Raw genomic sequence first — 15,606 nt, 5'->3', positions numbered from 1 at the left:
TAGAACGAAGTCCTAACAGGAGCGATGATGGAGTTTATTTGGAGATCAGTGATAGATAGACCTTCACTGTAGACTCTCTAGGCTCTCAGCTGGTCTGACTGACTGGGCTGGCGAAATGAATGTCACCATGTGAGCTCTCCCCTTTGATGTTGGCTCTGGGTGACAAGGGCCAATTACAAGGGCCAAGGGCCAACTATATTGTAATTTACCTTCCCAGTAACCTCTTCCTCCAGCTGATATGGTGATGGGAATAGTTCAATTCCATTCAATACAATTGTATCAGGGGAAAACAGCAGTGCTGTTCAAGTAGCCTCACACAGCCTGGGGAGGAGGTTACTGCTCAAGAGGAGTAATAGCTATTGTTGTCTGTGTATCAGGTGACGTGTCTAGCTAGCATATTTGTGTGTTAGTACGTCATCATCACTACCACGAGGCTAGTAGTATTAGAGCACATGATATGAGGAAACGATTTCCCATCAATGTCCTACATGACTGCAGTTTACTCTGTGTCTTGCATGTATTCAGGGTGGGCTAAATGTATTGTTGAACACCAATAATCTGTCTTCAGTGGGGTGGAACTTTGGGAGTCCTGGAGTAGTGTGGGATTGCCTGGTAATGGATCTCTGGGAGCAGGTGGAGAGAGAATAGAACACACACACACAACACACAACACACACACACAGAGTCTCTCTCTCTCTGAGAATGTGCAGTGAAACTGCGTCAACAAAATCCCTGCCAAGCTGCTTCATGGCAGAAATGTGTTCTCCTAGTGCAGTCAGTCAGTGTCTGATGTGATGTGTGAGAGCCTGGCTAAAGAAAATACTGGAAAGTCTATCCTCATTCCAACACCCTCTTCTGACTGTCACTGCAGATCCAGCAGTCTTATTGCATTACAGCTCGTGTGTGTGGGCAATTTAGTTCAGAAACATTGGTCGTGATTGGATCACACCACTTCTCCAACACTGTCACTGACGTGATTCAATCTCTACTATGCTGCTGTATGACACTGAACTATATGAAACCTGTGTTGTTGTGGCACAATGTACTACATGAAGACAGACAGAGACAGCTGAGCTACTTTCTCTTGGTCCAGACACTGAGAGTGCAATGGAGGTACAGTAGAACCACATACATGTAGCAGATGATAACTAGGTATCCCACAGTGCAGTGACGTCACCCTCCATGAGAACTAAAATAATGTTGCTCACAGGCCAACTCAAAATCAGGATTTTGGCTAGCTAGCAGATAGCACGTTGCTTTGTGTGTAGATTAGTGTTAGTCATGAGTTCGCTTCCCTGGTATTCAGTACAGGGGTAGAACACGTCACATAAAGGGGAAACAACCCCTGTGTGACTCCTGAAGAATGCTAGTCTTCTTGGTAACACTACTGTTGATGCCTCCAGCGTTGGTAAACCTTTCTGGTCTCGTGATCTTGCTACTCCTACTGCTTCTTACTGCTGGGTTATGTTTCATACTTTCATTATGTCCCAGGCAGGCTGGTCCTCCTCTCTATTGTAGTTCAACTGTTCAGGGAGGGGGATTTTTAAGAGTAAGCATTTGAAGTATGGAGGACGATTATGGCAGTTAACATAGTAATGACTATTCATAGTAATGACCACTCTATTGGAAATAGTATGAATGGACTGATTAACTACACGATCAAAGAAAAAACTGTCTTCTCTGATCAGCTGCTGATAATTAAATTAAATTAAATATTTGTGTCCGAGAAATGATGAACATTCCCATTCATTCCATCTTGAAAATGGTTTGATGGGTTTAGTTTAATGTGTGTTAAAGTGGGTGTGTGTTTGTACGCCGGGGGATCAGGGGGGGGGTGTCGGCTGAACCCTCAGGCGGTGCTCAACGTCAGTCATATGATTCAGAGGTCATGGGGTTGAGCACAACGTCTCTCCTCTTGCCTTCTCTCAAATCACCACTTTGACTCTAGAGCAAGGCCCTCTACTTTACCTATAAACTCTGTTATGAAATGATCGTGAAAACTATTCTAAAACCCTTAAAGAACATCGAAGGGTTTCCTGCCTTCCCTCCTCTGCTATCAATCCCTTCTCTTTTTCGTTGTTGATATATTTAGTTATTATGTTTTTTCCCCCAGTTTTCATATTTCAAGTTATTACACATTTCAGGATTTACAATTTTAGATTGCTTCATACAGTTACATGAACATACATTTAGATAGGTCAGAGGGTCAGGTACATTCAAGGTCATGGACATTTTGACATTCTTCGAAGGCAGTGCTTCTCATTCCTGGTCCCGGGGACCCAAAGTCGTGCACATTCCCACTACCCGCCCCCTATACACCCACTCCCAGTGAGAGGCTTGATGGCTCCAGGCCCAGAACCTAGAAACACAGCTCAACGGTATGTAGACAGGTATGGTCACAGATTCTCAGCAGGGCCAGGCCAGCCACACATAATGGAGGCAAATCAGATCTTTAAAAATAAACAATAACAATAAAAGCAACATCAATCCGTTGTTGACTGCCTCAAACCAAGTTCAGACATTAGGGGTGAAGTCATTCATCAATGATGTATTGTATAGATTGATTTCTTGCAAAGGAGATACTTAGTCAGTTGCACAACTGAATGCATTCAACCAAAATGTGTCTTCCCCTCTCTGAATCAGAGAGGTGCGGGGGGCTGCCCTAATCAACATCCACGTCATCGGTGCCCGGGGAGCAGTTGTTGTTGTTTGGGGGTTAAGGGAAGAATGGCATATTTTTCCACCTTTTCCATTATTTTTCCACCAGCTCAGTGACTTTCAACGTGGCACTGTCATAAGATGCCACCTTTCCAACAAGTCAGTTCATCAAATGTCTGCCCTGATAGAGCTGCCCCGTTCAACTGTAAGTGATGTTATTGTGAAATGGAAACTGACAGAACGGGACCGCCGAGTGCTGAAGCTCGTAGCACGTAAAAATGATCTGTCCTCAGTTGCAACACTCACTACCGAGTTCCAAACTGCCTCTGGAAGCAACGTCAGCACAAGAACTGTTCTTGGGGAGCTTCATGAAATGGGTTCCCCATGGCCACACACAAGTCTAAGATCACCATGCACAATGCCAAGCTCCGTATTAATGCCCATGATTTTGGAATGAGATGTTCGACAAGCAGGTGTCCACATTCTTTGGGCCATTTAGTGTATCTCTTGGACCCCAGAACCCAATATTATGTGCTCTGGCTAGGTACTATGTTAGATTTTTTGTAACATTCTATTAGGAGAGACTACTGTTGATGGTATGTAAAAACCACTTAGACCAGAAATACATGGTCTGACAGTGGCTTCCTGTTAGGTTTCTGCCAGCTAAAGGACTTCATGTTTACTGGGGCTGCTGTGCAGTCTGATTTATTTCCTGTGACAGGACTAATGAGGAGGTATAATTGCAAACCCTTCATTTCTCAAATTATTATTTTCTCCAATAGTTTAATTATCTAAAATATTTTAGCGCCGATTAAAATAATTGATTAACACACTAATAGCAAAGATCTGTCCCTGCACCGGAGTACCATGTAGGCTACTACACGTGGTCAGCGTCTGAAATAGCACCTTATAGTGCACTACTCTCTACCACTCTCTGGAAAAAAAGTAGTGCCAGAGCGTAGGGATTGGAAGTAGGGTGCCATTTCATATTTGCACTTGGTCACACATATCTACACACACCCTTGTAGTGTTGGACTAGGGTTACAAAGCTAGTAAGCTACCGGTAATTTACCAAAGTTACTGGAATCTTCAGTATCTTGTCTTTATCTTTGGGACCAAAGTTACCAGCTTGAACCCAAAAATATTTGTAACAAAGAGATATTGACATAGTAAAATAAATAAGTGTTAAATATTTTTATTATATATATTTTTTTAACCAAATATTTTCTAACGTTAAATAAAAAACGGTGCATTTTTGGTTATGGGGTTGTAAGTAAGCATTTTACGGTAAGATCTACCTACACCTGTTCTATTTGGCGCATGTGACAAATAAAATGTCATTTGATTTGATAAGGCCACATAGAGGGCCTTTGACAGTGTCAAAGACTCCAGCCACCCTAGTCATAGACTGTTCTCTCTGCTACCGCACGGCTACCGGTACTGGAGCGCCAAGTCTAGGTCCAAGCATAGTCACTTTAAAAACTCTACCTACATGTACATATTACCTCAATTACCTTGATTAACTGGTGCCCCCGCACATTGACTCTGAACCGGTACCCCCTGTATATAGCCTCGCAATTGTTATTTTACTGCTGCTCTTTAATTATTTGTTATATTTATTTATTTATTTAGGTATTTTCTTAAAACGGCATTGTTGGTTAAGGGCTTGTAAGTAAACATTTCACTGTTGTGTTCGGCTCATATGACAAATACAATTTGATTTGATATAATTACAGACGCCGTTGATACCCAGAAGGGTCACTAGATGTCTTGTGATAGATTACATAAAATCCTTGAAAGTTACCAATATTCTGGTATTTTCTGGTAAACTTTGAAAGTTTCCAGTAATATAACCTCCAGTGAAGGCTGCTGAGGGGAGAATGGCTCATAATAATGGCCGGAACAGAGCAAATGGAATGGCATCAAACACCTGGATACCAGTCCACCTATTCCGCTCCAGTCATTACCACGAGCCTGTCCTCCTCAATTAAGGTGCCACCAACCTCCTGTCATACCCTCCCTTTGCAACCCTATGAAGGACTCTTTCCCAGCTTTCCTTGTTGTGAGCCAAACTTAGTGACCTATCATAGCCTTCTGAGAGAGGACAGTGGAACTGTCAGCCTTACAGAAGGTCACGTCCCAAATAACATCACATTTAGGGCACTACATAGGAAATAGGGTGCCATTTGGGATGCAAAGTTGATTCTCAGAGGTCAGTGGAGCAGAGACAAGCTGAGAACAACCTATCCTGAGGAGAGTGTTTTTACTCCCTCACTCTCCTGTCAGAACCCTGGGCTTGATATGGGAAGACAAGATTAAAGGTTCCTCTCCCAACTGGAGTGGTTTATTAGGCCTTCAGTTATTCATTGTTTATACCTGAGGTTTTGTACTATGAAATGTGATCTTGAATGTATTAAGTCCCACTGACCATAACCACTCCATGGTTTAATGATTTATATTGTTGTTTTTAAATTACCATTTTCATTATTTTATTTAACTTAGTCCTGCTTGTTGGAGCTTGAAGCCTAACACGGAACCCAAACCGGCTGCGCGCGTGTGCCATCGTGTGCCATCGTGTGCCATTGTGTGCCATCGTGCATAAATGTATTTTGCCCCCCCACACCAAACGCGATCACGACACACAGGTTAAAATATCAAAACAAACTCTGAACCAATGACATTCATTTGGGGACAGGTCGAAAAGCATTAAACATGTATGGTAATTTAGCTAGTTAGCTTGCACTTGCTAGCTAACGTTAATTTGTCCTATTTAGCTAGCTTGCTGTTGCTAACTAATTTGTCCTGGGATATAAACATTGAGTTGTTATTTTACTTGAAATGCACACGGACCTCTACTCCGACAATTAATCCACACATAAAACGGCCAACCGAATCGTTTCTAGTCATCTCTCCTCCTTCCAGGCCTTTTCATCTTTGAACTTATATGGTGATCGCATCTAAACTTTCATAGTATTACCACGACAACCCGCAACAAAGTTCATCATTCAATCACCCACGTGGGTATAACCAATGAGGAGATGGTACGTGGGTACCTGTTTCTATAAGCCAATAAGGAGATGGGAGAGGCAGGACTTTCAGTGCGATCTGCGGCAGAAATAGGAACGACTTCTATTTTAGCCCTTGGCGTCGCAGATGCTCGTTGGCGCGTGCGCGAGCAGTGTGGGTGCAATAATGACCATGGATTTCTACATTTATTTTGCAACGCTCGCACACTCGACGTGTCCGGTCTGGTCAGCATGTAAGATTTTCACTATACCCTGCAATCACACCTGCAACCCTGTGACTATTAAACACTGTGAATTTGAAGACAACATGACACTGTAACATCTGTTTCCAAGTCACACTCTCAAACATGTAGAGCCCCTGAACACAGCTCACTTTCCAGCTCACACTCTCAAAGACATAGATCCCCTGAAAGCAGCTCACTCTTCAGATCCCAATCACCTGAATTTTGATCACCTGTTCACACACCTGTATGTCATTATCACACACTATTTAGTTCAGTACTTTGCACCCCATCATTGTGAGGTATTGTTTGTTTTGTGACACACTTCTATTTGGAGTGCTTGGTTTCCTGTAATTTAATCCTCCTGTGTATGATAGTTTTAGCCTGCCTCACTAACGGTGACTGTACTGTTGCCTTTTTGGATCCCCTGTGTATGACCTGCCTGCCCCTGGACCCAGCTACCTGCCTCCTCCTGTGGTCCTTTTACAATAAACACCTGCTGCGCCCTGCGCTTGAAACCAGGTCTCTGTTATACAAAATATATATTTTGGCGTTATTTTCATTAAATAAATACACAGAGTGATATAAATGACATACAGTGATGATTTGAAAATAAATGACAGACTGCATGTGGGCTTTAATGACAGAACGCTGCACAGAGGCATTCTAACACACAGTAGTTCTATCTATCTGGACGATTTAAAACCTCTAACCTTGGTAGGGTGTGGTACATTAAGATATTCATGTTGACCTCAGGAGGGTGTGGTACTGGTATGGTATTTACAGGGAAAGGTTGGATTGCGTGTGAAGAAAACATGTATGCGTGTGGCAGAACCATTCCCTGCCCCGTGATCAGCTCACTCTCTCTCTCTTTCGCTCTCGCTCTTGCTCTCTTTCTCGTCATCTCTGTGACAGCCATGTGAGGAACACAGGCAGTCTGTTTGATGTTCTTTTACCTGCTCATGGCTGCGCTTCACTGCACAGTTAAAATCCACAATCTCTTGACACCCACTCCTTCCTCCCTCCTCCCCATTCCTTCACTTAGTTTAGTCACAAGTCTGCGAAGAAAGGAGAGCGTGATGAATCATTAGAACAGTCATGTGTGTGTTGGCTCTCCTCCTGACTGAGGGAATAAATACTACTTTTTGCTGTTAAAACCACCCTGTCTTCTACCTACTTAAACCATGCTATAGCTATCAATTAACAGGCTGCTCAGATCCTGGGGTTGTCTTATGTAGAGCTGGAGTCAATCAAATCTGCACAGTCAATGTTTAGGCATCTACCTACAGTTTAGGCTACCTCCCACGCATATGTATTTTTCTGAGAACCGTAAGGATTTAACTGAGTCATTATTGTCCATGTTCTAGAAGTTTCTCCACATGTTTATTAGGTGTGTCATTCTTCTGAGGGATTCTTCTCTGTGTTCTGATTCCTTTGTTCTGTCTTCGCTCTTCAGACTGGATGCAATGCATGGTTCATACTTTGACCTTTGACTAGCAAGGAACAATGTCAAACACACCTCAACAATAGAGGCTTGAGGTTCCTCTTGACTTAACTTGTCTTGCCTAGTGTTTGTCTTGCCTAGTGTCTGTCGGGCCTATCACAGCTTGGTTCACTTTGGGTTGTTCTACAATGCAGTCTGGATGAAAGCTGCTTAGAGTTTATAGGCGGACTTTAGTATTTTGGATTTGAGAGTGACTGGTCTCATAGCACAGGGGAGAGATGGCGTTGTTGTGTGTCTGGCTGGGCGTGTAACAGCAGAGAGTGGAGAATGAGGTGGGGTGTAACATCAGAGGGGAGGTAGGGAAGAGCAGGGCAGGGTGGGGTGGGGTGTAGCCAGACAACGAGGGCCTATCCTCGCCAGGGTGCAGAGGTCCCCAGGTTCCCACTGAGCCAGGGTAGTGTTCTGTGTTCTAGAGGAGGTCAGGACAGATCCACTCACATGAATCCTTCTGGATGATTATTGATCTGAACAGGGTCCTGTGACCTTTCCCATGAAGTCTGATCTACAAAAACACACCAAACCCCTCCCTCTTTTCTCTTACTTTCTTGCTCTCTTTTTCTCTCTCTTCCTTTCTCTCACTTAATTTTCTGTCCTTCTCTCGCTCCCTATTTCTATCTATCTTTATTCCCTGTCCCTCCATCACTTTTTCTCTCTCCCCCTCTTTCTCCTTTTCTCGCTCTCCCCCTCTTTCTCCTTTTTTCTCTCTCCCCCTCTTTCTCCTTTTCTCTCTCTCTCCCTTCTCACTGTTCATCAGCAGCATTCATGTTTGCAGTGTAATCCGGTGTGATTTCTGTGTCAGTCTTTTGTCTCGGGCTTGGCACGCTAGGCCAGCTTCTGGCTTCATTCTCCATGATCTGCCATTCAGAGGCTAGATTCACCTGATTTAATAAAGGGAAGCCGCTTCACTGCATTGACTGGGACTGCTAACGTCTTTCTCACACACCTATTAGAGTTGGACTTAAGTGGTCCTTCATTTGTAAATCAGGGGGTCCAGGAACAAAAAGTGAGCATGAGAGAGCGGTGACATGGGGAGCTCTGAGGAAAGCATGAGAAAAGAAAATCACCTTTATAATAAAGCATTGCATGAATATCATCACATTTGCGTAGTGACATAGAGTAGAGGCACTTACAGAAGTTACAGCCATGGGGGGGGACATTGTGGCCTATGGTCCCTAACATTGTTGGCCTATGGTCCCTAACATTGTTGGCCTATGGTCCCTAACATTGTTGGCCTATGGTCCCTAACATTGTTGGCCTATGGTCCCTAACATTGTTGGCCTATGGTCCCTAACATTGTTGGCCTATGGTCCCTAACATTGTTGGCCTATGGTCCCTAACATTGTTGGCCTATGGTCCCTAACATTGTTGGCCTATGGTCCCTAACATTGTTGGCCTATGGTCCCTAACATTGTTGGCTTATGGTCCCTAACATTGTTGGCCTATGGTCCCTAACATTGTGGCCTATGGTCCCTAACATTGTTGGCCTTTTATAAATGCATTTCATGCAATTCTATGTCATTTTACATGACTGGAGACTTTTTTTTAAATGGCACGTTCAAAACAACTGGGAACTGGGTCAGACTTCAGTGCGTTCAAGACATTTGGGAAATCTGGGAAAAAAGCGAGCTCCACTGGGAGAATTTGTTTTGAATGGTCATCCTACTCAGAATTCCAAGTGGGGAACTCTGGCCTCTAGCTAGGACTCCGAGTTTCCGACCTGAAGATCATTGACGTCATGATTCAACCTCCCCCCGTGTCCCATTTGTCTTGAAAGCACCCTAATATCGAACAAATGATTGAAATGACAGGCTACTTTGACACTGAGAATTTGAGATCAATGAAAACGACCTTGTCTTGAATCCATCAATAGCCTAGGCCTAGATTTGTGCAGACACATATTGTATTATGAGGAAGAAATTATAGTCCTACACATGCTTTCCAGTTTCACTGACCCAATGATGCTCCGTTCACTTGCTGGTGATGGCCTTTGTGTTCGTACCAAAAGCCTCTCTCTTGTTTTACTTTGCATTTGGAAAGGATTCAGACCCCTTGACTTTTTCCACATTACGTTACAGCGTTATTCTAAAATTGATTAAATACATTTTTTTCTTCATCAATCTACACACAATACCCCATAATGACAAAGTGAAAACAGGTTTTTTGAAATTTTTGCAAATGTATAAAAAAGTACAGAAATAACTTATTTACGTAAGTATTCAGACCCTTTGCTATGAAACTCAAAATTGAGCTCAGATGCAACCGGTTTCCATTGATTATCCTTGATCAAATCAAATGTATTTGTCACATACACATGGTTAGCAGATGATAATGCGAGTGTAGCGAAATGCTTGTGCTTCTAGTTCTGACAATGCAGTAATAACCAACGAGTAATCTAACCTAACAATTCCAAAACTACTACCTTATACACACAAGTGTAAAGGGATAAAGAATATGTACATAAAGATATATGAATGAGTGATGGTACAGAACGGCATAGGCAAGATGCAGTAGATGGTATCGAGTACAGTATATACATATGAGATGAGTAATGTAGGGTATGTAAACAAAGTGGCATAGTTTAAAGTGGCTAGTGATACATGTATTACATAAAGATGCAGTAGATGATATAGAGTACAGTATATACCCTACATTATTCATCTCATATGTATATGTATGTAAACATTATATTAAGTAGCATTGTTTAAAGTGACTAGTGATATATTTTACATCAATTCCCATTTTTAAAGTGGCTGGAGTTGAGTCAGTGTGTTGGCAGCAGCCACTCAATGTTAGTGGTGGCTGTTTAAACAGTCTGATGGCCTTGAGATAGAAGCTGTTTTTCAGTCTCTCGTTCCCTGCTTTGATGCACCTGTACTGACCTCGCCATCTGGATGATAGCGGGGTGAACAGGCAGTGGCTCGGGTGGTTGTTGTCCTTGATGACCTTTATGGCCTTCCTGTGACATCGGGTGGTGTAGGTGTCCTGGAGGGCAGGTAGTTTGCCCCCGGTGATGCGTTGTGCAGACCTCACTACCCCCTGGAGAGCCTTACGTTTGTGAGCGGAGCAGTTACCGTACCAGGCGGTGATACAGCCCGACAGGATGCTCTCGATTGTGCATCTGTAGAAGTTTGTGAGTGCTTTTGGTGACAAGCCATATTTCTTCAGCCTCCTGAGGTTGGCGCTGCTGCGCCTTCTTCACAATGCTATCTGTGTGGGTGGACCAATTCAGTTTGTCTGATGTGTACGCAGAGGAACTTAAAACTTACTACCCTCTCCACTACTGTCCCATCGATGTGGATAGGGGGGTGCTCCCTCTGCTGTTTCCTGAAGTCCACAATCATCTCCTTTGTTTTGTTGACGTTGAGTGTGAGGTTATTTTCCTGACACCACACTCCGAGGGCCCTCACCTCCTCCCTGTAGGCCGTCTCGTCGTTGTTGGTAATCAAGCCTACCACTGTAGTGTCGTTCCGCAAACTTGAGGATTGAGTTGGAGGTGTGCATGGCCACGCAGTCGTGGGTGAACAGGGAGTACAGGAGAGGGCTCAGAACGCACCCTTGTGGCGCCCCAGTGTTGAGGATCAGCGGGGTGGAGATGTTGTTACCTACCCTCACTACCTGGGGGCGGCCCGTCAGGAAGTACAGTACCTAGGGTCTCGAGCTTGATGCCAAGTTTGGAGGGTACTATGGTGTTAAATGCTGAGCTGTAGTCGATGAACAGCATTCCCACATAGGTATTCCTCTTGTCCAGATGGGTTAGGGCAGTGTGCAGTGAGGTTGAGATTGCAACGTCTGTGGACCTATATGGGCGGTAAGCAAATTGGAGAGGGTCTAGCGTGTCAGGTAGGGTGGAGGTGATAGGGGGCGGCAGGGTAGCCTAGTGGTTAGAGCGTTGGACTAGTAACCGGAAGGTTGTGAGTTCAAACCCCCGAGCTGACAAGGTACGAATCTGTCGTTCTGCCCCTGAACAGGCAGTTGTGCCCCTGAACAACTTCTGCCCCGTTCTGCCCCTGAACAACTGTTCCCATGCCGTCATTGAAAATAAGAATGTGTTCTTAACTGACTTGCCTGGTTAAATAAAGGTAAAATTTAAAAAAAATAAAAAAATTAAATATGGTCCTTGAATAGTCTCTCAAAGCACTTCATGATGACGGAAGTGAGTGCTACGGGGCGGTAGTCATTTAGCTCAGTTACCTTAGCTTTCTTGGGAACAGGAACAATGGTGGCCCTCTTGAAGCATGTGGGAACAGCAGACTGGGATAAGGATTGATTGAATATGTCCGTAAACACACCAGCCAGCTGGTCTGCGCATGCTCTGAGGGCGCGGCTGGGGATGCCGTCTGGGCCTGCAGCCTTGCGAGGGTTAACACGTTTAAATGTTTTACTCACGTCTGCTGCAGTGAAGGAGAGTCCGCATGTTTTGGCTGCAGGCCGTGTCAGTGGCACTGTATTGTCCTCTAAGCGGGCAAAAAAGTTATTTAGTCTGCCTGGGAGCAAGACATCCTGGTCCGTGACGGGGCTGGTTTTCTTTTTGTAATCTGTGATTGACTGTAGACCCTGCCACATTCCTCGTGTCTGAGCTGTTGAATTGCGACTCAACTTTGTCTCTATACTGACTTAGCTTGTTTCATTGCCTTGCTGAGGGAATAGCTACACTGTTTGTATTCGGTCATGTTTCCGGTCTGGTCTGCCCTGGTTAAAAGCAGTGGTTCGCGCTTTCAGTTTCACATGAATGCTGCCATCAATCCACGGTTTCTGGTTTGGGAATGTTTTAATCGTTGCTATGGGAACGACATCTTCAATGCACCTTCTCATGAACTCGCTCACCGAATCAGCGTATTCGTCAATGTTGTTGTTGGACGCAGTGCGGAACATATCCCAGTCCACGTAATGGAAGCAGTCTTGGAGCATGGAATCAGATTGGTCGAAGCAGCGTTGAACAGACCTGAGCGCGGGAGCTTCTTGTTTTAGCTTCTGTCTGTAGGCAGGGAGCAACAAAATGGAGTCTTGGTCAGCTTTTCCGAAAGAATGGCTGGGGAGGGCCTTATATGCGTCGCGGAAGTTAGAATAGCAATGATCCAAGGTTTTACCAGCCCTGGTTGCGCAATCGATACGCTGATACAATTTAGGGAGTTTTGTTTTCAGATTAGCCTTGTTAAAACCCCAGCTACAATGAATGCAGCCTCAGGATATGTGGTTTCCAGTTTGCAAAGAGTCAAATAAAGTTCGTTCGGAGCCATCGATGTGTCTGCTTGGGGGGGGAATATATACGGCTGTGATTATAATCGAAGAGAATTCCCTTGGTAGATAATGCGGTCAACATTTGATTGTGAGGAATTCTAAATCAGGTGAACAGAAGGACTTGAGTTCCTGTATGTTGTTGTGACCACACCACGTCTCGTTAACCATAAGGCATACATCCCCGCCCCTCTTCTTACCAGAAAGATGTTTGTGAAGAAACCAGCTGGCTGCACCGATTCCGTTAGCGTCTCTCGAGTGAGCCATGTTTCCGTGAAGCAAAGAACGTTACAGTCTCTGATATGTTTCTACAACTTGACCTGTGGTAAATTCGATTTATTGGACATTATTTGGGGAAGGTTACCAAAAAAGAGACCTGAAAATAGCTGTGCAGCGATGTTCCCCATCCAACCTGACAGAGCTTGAGAGGATCTGCAGACAAGAATGGGAGAAACTCCCCAAATACCGGTGTGCCAAGCTTGTAGCATCATACCCAAGAAGACTTGAGGCTGTAATCGCTGCCAAAGGTGCTTCAACAAAGTACTGAATAAAGGATCTGAATACTTTTTTGGGGAATTAATTAATGAATTTGCAAAAATGTCAAAAACACATTTTTGCTTTGTTATGATGGGGTGTTGTGTGTATATTGATGAGGGGGAAAAAAGCAATTTAATCCATTTTAGAATAATGCTGTACAGTAACAAAACGTGAAAAAAGTCAAGGGGTCTGAATATTTTCCGAGTGCACTGTATATTGATTGCCTATAGCTGACAGATTAGAGTCTTCTCTGTTCAGCAGGAGACATTTGCTTTCCAACCTGTGTTTTCCCGTGATTGTAGGCTATTTGAAATATTGCGAAAGGCCAGTTTTGTCTGCATGCTGTTTACTGACAGATTTGCAGCTTGTTCCCAACTGTAGGCTAGGCCTTGTCCGGCTCATTAAGTACTTAATGAGTACTTAAGCATAAGTACTAAGCATAAAACAATACAGATATTCTTGATTTAATAAATGTATGCATAAGATTTAAATCAATCCTGAAGCTCTTGAATATTTGTTGGTTTTATCATCTTAAATATTGTTGGATTCTGGGTTAAACTTGGAACATTGCTATCCTAGAGACTGGTTTTTACATCAGAAGTTAATGGTTATCGGTAGGAATCAGATGGCTTTGGAATGTGCTGGGTGGACGGGAGGAAGTCACAGGATTGCTATAGGGGAGACAGATGGACATCTGTAGATTAGGCAAATGAGGTGTTGAGGCCAGGTCAGATCTCCTTAAGAGAGAAATTATGGTTTATTACCCTATTACTTTGTCTTCCTGCCGAGCCATAATAGATGTAAGGATTGGAGAGAAGGAGGAGTGCATCTAAATTGGAGTATATATACTTGTGTTGGTGGAAACATGTTTAGTCTGATGCAGCTGTATTGGTCCTCTGGGTAGAATAAACCTGGTTAAGCTTTCATAGTGTTTGTAGAGTTTTTTTTTTACTCTCAGAATTAGAACCTAACAGTATTTGTGTCATTGTGTCATTATTATTAAGCAATAAGGCCCGAGGGGGTGTGGTATATGTAAATATAGTATATATACTTGTGGTATATTGGCCATATAATCACAAACCACCAAGGTGCCTTATTGCTATTATAAACTGTTTACAAATGTAATTAGAGCAGTAACAATAAGTGTTTCGTCATTTGATATACCACGGTTGTCAGCCAATCAGCATTCAGGGCTTGAACCACCCAGTTTATAATGGCCAGTAATCTCTGCTGGCTCAGTCAAGTCACGTTATTACTGACTAATCTTTTAAGGTCTGTCTTGCTTTTAAAGGTTGGGTTGTTCACTTGAATGAAAGGGTCATGTGTTTGTGTAGCACATGCTATAGCTGAAAGCATGGGACAGTCTTGTGCAGGATAATGAAAGGAGATTATATATATTACATAACAGGGAACGAAGACACACTCATATTTACTGTTGTTTTCCAGGAGATTAACAGCTGAATAACACAAATCAAGGCAAATTATTCAAAATCCATTTATTCAAAACATGAAGACATTGTCGTTTTGGCATGATTCTTGGATGCCTATGAGGAACATACAGTGCCTTTGGAAAGTATTCAGACCCCTTGACTTTTTCCATATTTTGTTACGTTACAGCCGTATTCTAAAATGTATTAAACCCCTCATCAATCAACACACAAAGGCACATACCCCAATACCCCATAATGACAATGCGTCGCTGCACAGCTATTTTCTGGTCTCTCCAGAGATGTTCAATCGGGTTCAAGTCCTGGCTCTGGCTGGGCCACTCAAGGACATTCAGAGACTTGTCCCAAAGCCACGCCTGTGTTATCTTGGCTGTGTCCTTAGGGTCGTTGTCCTGTTGGAAGGTGAACCTTCTCCCCCAGTCTGAGGTCCTGAGCGCTCTGGAGCAGGTTTTCATCAATGATCTCTCTGTACTTTGCCCTGTTCATCTTTCCCTCAATCCCAACTAGTCTCCCAGTCCCTGTCACTGAAAAACATCCCCACGGCATGATGCTGCCACCACCATGCTTCACCATAAGGATGGTGCCAGGTTTCCTCCAGACGCGACGCTTGGCATTCAGGCCAAAGAGTTCAGTCTTGGTTTCATCAGAACAGAGAATCTTGTTTCTTATGGTCTGAGTCTTTAGGTGCCTTTTGGCAAACTCCAAGCGGGCTGTCATGTGCATTTTACTGAGGAGTGGCTTCTGTCTGGCCACTCTACCATAACGGCCTGATTGGTGGAGTGCTGCAGAGATGGTTGTCCTTCTGGAAGTTTCTCCCCATGTGACCATCGGGTTCTTGGTCACCTCCCTGACCAAGGCCCTTCTCCCCCGATTACTTAGTTTGGCTGGGCAGCCAGCTCTAGGAAGAGTCTTGGGGGTTCCAAACTTCTTCCATTTAAGAATGATGGAGGCCATTGTGTTCTTGGGGACCTTCAATG

The 15,606-nt window shown here is 43.8% G+C and overlaps 1 protein-coding gene across 4 annotated transcripts in view; it reads left to right on the top strand.

The window, feature by feature from the left end:
• LOC118364076 (protein spire homolog 1-like) overlaps positions 1 to 15,606 on the top strand; it is a 53,237-nt gene that overhangs the window by 8,098 nt on the left and 29,533 nt on the right. The gene's annotated exons all lie outside the window — the stretch shown is intronic.

The sequence above is a fragment of the Oncorhynchus keta genome, chromosome 31 (genome assembly GCF_023373465.1).
Source record: "Oncorhynchus keta strain PuntledgeMale-10-30-2019 chromosome 31, Oket_V2, whole genome shotgun sequence".
NCBI classification, from domain to species: domain Eukaryota; kingdom Metazoa; phylum Chordata; class Actinopteri; order Salmoniformes; family Salmonidae; genus Oncorhynchus; species Oncorhynchus keta.
This window is presented reverse-complemented; position numbering and strand designations above follow the sequence as displayed.